At 45.4% G+C, this 5,463-nt stretch overlaps 1 pseudogene across 1 annotated transcript; it reads right to left on the reverse strand.

The window, feature by feature from the left end:
• Window positions 1-731: 731 nt before the first annotated feature.
• On the reverse strand, window positions 732-3,473 carry LOC147617793 (G-type lectin S-receptor-like serine/threonine-protein kinase At2g19130 pseudogene; annotated as a pseudogene). Its single transcript, XR_015262254.1, has one exon. The product of XR_015262254.1 is annotated as a G-type lectin S-receptor-like serine/threonine-protein kinase At2g19130 pseudogene (transcript).
• Between the last annotated feature and the right edge of the window lie 1,990 nt (window positions 3,474-5,463).

Below are 5,463 nucleotides of genomic sequence, written 5' to 3' on the forward strand. Positions count from 1 at the left end.
AGTCATGTTGTCTTACCAACTTAATAGGTTGGTGCTTCAGTCATGGTGTCTTACCAACATATAATCTTGAAGGGAAAAGTGGTTTCCTCTCTTCCTTTTTAAATTGAAGTGTAAGAACAGTGACAATACATTCTACTATATAGTTAATTGTTTCTCCTTTCATTAATGCAATGGTAATCTACTTCTTATGATGAAAAATTATATCTGCTTATGTTGTGCCACACAATGTTGCTAGAAAGTTTTATTATTTTGAATTTTGTGTTATCAATGGCAATGTACATCATGCGTCAAGGCTAATCAATGACTCTCATTGATGAGATAAGACTCCTTATTTGCAAGCACCTTTACTTTAAGGGAAACTAGTGGGCAACCTGTGCTTCGCACGTCTTTTGAGACTCCAAATTCAAATTCCCAAACCTCCTTCTCTCCTTCCTGAACCTCCAAATTCTTGCCACATGGCACCTTTGTGAAACTCTTCCTTAAGATAATATAGAGATGTGCACAACAACCTATAAATGTAACTTCAACTTTATAAAGTGAAGTGCACTACTTTAAATGTTGCACATTTGGGTGATGTCTTATTAGGTGATAAAGTGATTGTTGCTCTTGTGTAGAAACACGTTGTATAATGACAAAAAATTCAATTCAGATGACCTTCTTTTCAAGGTAAATAAACACCATGCCTTGAAAAGAGACAATTGCTCAAGAGAAACTTTATGTTGAGGTGGAGATTATTGCTAAGGAGAAATTTTATTGGTGTGGTGAAACAAAGTGTAAATTAAGGCACTCTTCCATGTCTAAGCTTAAAAAAGAACCAAAGGTGTGTAGGAGTTACATGGTTTACATCGACGATGGTTCAAAGGTTCAAATGCGCTACATTGCCATAGATGACAGTTAAATGACGGTTAAAACAAGCTTAAGACATGTATGGGCGGTCGACCCACGAGGGGAGTTGATGGAGGTCATCCTCAAGGGCCAGGACACGAAGGGATTCGGGGACAGGAGGGGGGCTAACGTCAACAGAGCCTTCCAAAATGTGAACAACCCGGCGCATAGTTGGGCGGGCGGCCTCCTGTTCCTGAATACACCACACCGCAGTGAAGGCCGCTCGCCTCAACTGTTCCACATCAACTTGGCCGCCCAGCCGCGTGTCCGCCAGGCTGGCCACTAAATCCTCCTCCTCTGCAATGCAGAGCGCCGCCCACACTGGGAAGAACCGCCGGCGTGGGTCCGCGCCGGCCGACGACAACACGGCCGTGGAGTTCCCGTACGACAGGTTCCGTCGCCCTGAAATTAGCTCCAGCAGCGTCATGCCGTAGCTGTACACGTCCGCCTTGGACGTGATGGACATGCCAGAGAACCATTCCGGTGCTAAATAGCCTCTGGTACCACGGATTGTCGTGATAACGCGGCTGAATTCTTTGCCCACGAGCTTCGCCAAGCCGAAGTCCGACACTTTGGCAGTGTATTCGGCGTCGAGAAGGATGTTTTCCGGCTTGATGTCGCAATGAAAAATGCATTGCCGGCATCCTTCGTGGAGGTAGGCGATGCCGCGGGCGGTTCCCAGCGCGATTTGGTAGCGAGTGGCCCAAACTAGGAGTGGGCGCTCGTCAGAAAGGGGATCCTTGACGGAGCTGAGCGGCGAGATATTGTTTAAGTAGGTGTCGAGAGAGCCGTTCGGCATGAAGTCGTAGACCAGCATGCGGTGTGACTTCTCAGAACAGAACCCACGCAAGCGCACCAGATTGACGTGTTGAATGCTTCCGATGGTACTCACCTCCATCCGGAACTGCTTCTCGCCCTGCTCCCAGCCGTGTCGGTGGCACAGCAGCTGCTTCACGGCAACCGGACTGGAGGGGACGCCCAGCGAGCCCTTGAACACCGCCCCGAACCCGCCGCTTCCAAGCCTGCTGGAGAAATTTGTGGTGGCGGACTGCAGCTGCGCGTATGAAAACCATTCGATCATCTCCGTCCCTGGCAATCCTTTCGGGGTCGCTCGTACCTTCGCCCTAAGGATAAATATTGCGATTCCAACGCCCAGAAGTAGAACACAAGCGCCGCAAGCTAGCGCCGCCACCTCCGTCCGGCGATGCCAGCTGGGCGTTCCGTTACCTTCCGCCGGTAACGCCCCGACCTTCATGTAAACAGTTTCAGCGATATCCGGCGAGCTGCGCCCGTTCAGCAGCGGCTCGAACAGCAGCTCGCACGCATCCTCGACATACCTGTACGCCGCACAGGAACAGTTCCGCAAGCAAGCGACGGCACAGCCGGCGCTGGTAGCGACGCTGACGGCTCTCCGGAGATGGCCGGCTTCGAAGTCGAAATTGGCCAGCGGAAGGAACTCACCGCTGCCGCATTTGGCCGGCGATTCGGGCGAGCAGCCGGCGGACCAAGTGCCGGAGGACCAGTCTTGGGCAAGGGAAGGGCGGAATCCGGAGGGGCAGCTGCAGGAAGGATGTAAGGAGCTCTGGCAGAGGGAGTTCTGTCCGCAGAGGGCGTAGACGAGGCACGGTTCTTGAGGTTCAGACCAGTAGAATATCCAGTCAGAGACAGCAGGGTTCCAAACGAATTGCTTAATTTCACCGTCAGTGTCGATAATGAATCTGGCGATGAGAGAGAGCTGGGGGGCGGGAGACCAAAAGAATCCAGATTTGTCGAAGAAGAAAGAGAAGTAGGTGTTGTTGATCATGTCGGGAACGGCTGCGAAGGCGGCGCCGTTCCAGGCGCCACTGCTCCAGTACTGGCGGCGATCATCCCACATGGAAACAAACTCCATGCTGGGAAGCATCCGCAGAGAGTAAATCCCGTCAGCAGGATCGCTCGCTGAGCTCCATGATGTTAGCTTCTTGCCCGGGCCCAGCTTCATGTACGGCAACCATGTATTCCCTGGATGATCAAAGCTCTCCCAAACGCTGCCATTAGCAGCGCCGCCGCCCACTAACCGGAGATTGCCGGTCTCCTCCAGCACGCCGCCTCTCACATCCCGACCTCTCGTTCCTGAGGACCATGCCACTTTCGACGCACCCTCGCCCCGCACCTGCAGCTCGCCGTCGGCCGAGCAGCCAAACTCGGCAGCTCCGGAAACCGGCACGTTGCGGTTCGCCACCCACACCACTGTCTTGGGCTGTAATCGGGCATACCATATGCCAAAGTAGACACGATGAGAGCCCGGCGGCGAGAACAAGCCCGCTTCAAATGTGCCGTTCGGAGATACGATGGTCTCATTGCCCCTATACACAGAGCCCAAAGAAAATTGGATTGGATAAGAGTTGGAGTCCGCTGAGCAGAGCATACTACACAAGGATGCGCAGAAGCAGCAATTGAAGAGAACGCTGCAGCAGCGACATGGTGGTGTTTTACCAGCCCTCATCCTTCCTCCTCACTCTGCCTCATCCTTCCTGCTCACCGTCGTCCATAGACTCCATACTTGCTAAGACCTGGTCGTTACCACACGTGCGTCACGGACATGAGCAATAACTACTTGGTCCGTGAGTAGTTAACGGTCAAATGTGTCAAGGGGCGCTGTATTTGGATTATTGTTATTATTATTAGAAAAATAAATAAGAATAGTTTTTTTTCTTAATTTTTAAATGTCACATTTAATATTGCATGTGCTTTGTTATAACTAGTGGCATGCATGACTAGTCCAGACAGGCAAAGAGTATTCTTGCATGCATAAAAACAGAAGGAGTCCTCTTATTCTTGCATCCATAAAAACAAAAGGAGGGGGGGGGGGTGAGTAGAGATAAGCTTTATATTTGAAGCCCATTTTGGGCCTCATGGTCCTCAACTTGCCAACCTATATATAAACACACCATGCTTGCTATATATATCCATGTAGAAGCTCCTAAAGCACTTACATTTCTTTGAATAAAGCACCAAACTTGGCATAAATATACATCTAGTATCCCAACCCATATAGTATTGACAATCTTAACACACCTGAACAAAGCATTAAAACAATCTTTCGACAACTAGTTATCTCCCCTTGGAAGCCTAAACTCCTTGCTTCCATTTGGCAAAATAGATTTAAGATAAAAACATTAGATATTGCAAGATATAATTTTCGAAGATAAAAAGAAAGAAAAAGATAAAACCTTACAAAACTCATTTGGTGGATCAATATTTGAGACGAATGGCATTTGAACAGGCTTAGGCAGTAAATCAAAAAATTCGGTAATGTCCAGTGCCTACTTATTAGGCTTTTTATAGTCTACAAACATTACATGTACATGAAGTTGATCCGCAATCTTTCGCAATCTTAGATTGTAAATTCCAATAAGCTTGAAGCTCTCGTTGTAAATGTCTCGCAATCTTTCGCAATCTTAGATTGTAAATTCCAATAAGCTTGAAGCTCTCGTTGTAAATGTCTCGACCATACAAACCTAGCAATAATCTAGGTTTCTAAAAAATAAACATATTTCCTGTTGCAAAAAGAATATATTAATAATAATATAAATTTTTAAAATAAAACACAAAAGCTACATAAAAAGCAAGGTTTTATATGTACCGTAAAACATCAGTGCTCTCTAATAGTTCAATAATTAGAGATGATGTTGCTTGTCCTTCCCAAAATGGAGGATCTACAATTGAGCCATGAATATTAAATAGATTATGAAAAATAATGATGCCTATAATATAGCAACCGTTGAAAAAAATACCTTCAATATCTTATCCATCACTATAAACAAATGAAAATGATCTCCTTGCCACATCCATCCTAAGCAATATATCCATGATATCAAATATAACCTTCAATATCTTATCCATCACTATAAACAAATGAAAATGATCTCCTTTCCACATCCATCCTAAGCAATATATCCATGATATCAAATATAACACTCACTACACTAATAATTTACATAAGACTTTAAGGTCTCTCTCTCTCTCTCTCTCTCTCTCTCTCTCTCTCTCTCTCTCTATAGACGTTCAATATTTTGAGCCAAGCAAGAAAAATAAATAATGCCACTGTATATAAAAGCAAGTCAAAAGCAAGCATTTACCTATCCAAATGTTAAAAAAACAAACAGGAACTCACCGAGCCCCTTCAACCATCTCAACAATTTGAACCATCCCTTGAGCAATGATGGGGCACTCCCTATTGTGGATTTGTATGGTGGCTTTACCTCAATGTTAACCATTTAATCCACACAATCTAAGTAGATTTATATATATCAATTCAATATTACCAAAAGGGTAACATCAATGTGAGAGATAAATAAAAGGATTTTATATCCAACTTCTATTTAACTTCATGTCTTCGCATCACCATATAATAATTCTAAAAGAAACATCAATCAACTTCAAAGCATGCACACTTACTGAAAGACAACATAGATTGCACATGTCACATTTTTGTAAATATTCTCCTTTCAAATGCTAATTTCATTGATACATAGATATCTATGAATGTAGTCTTTGGCGTTTGTAGCCTGTTGTATCAATAGCTCGTTCTCTACC

This window comes from Cibotium barometz, chromosome 36 (genome assembly GCF_041138505.1).
Source record: "Cibotium barometz isolate CiBa-2024 chromosome 36, ASM4113850v1, whole genome shotgun sequence".
NCBI lineage: Eukaryota > Viridiplantae > Streptophyta > Polypodiopsida > Cyatheales > Cibotiaceae > Cibotium > Cibotium barometz.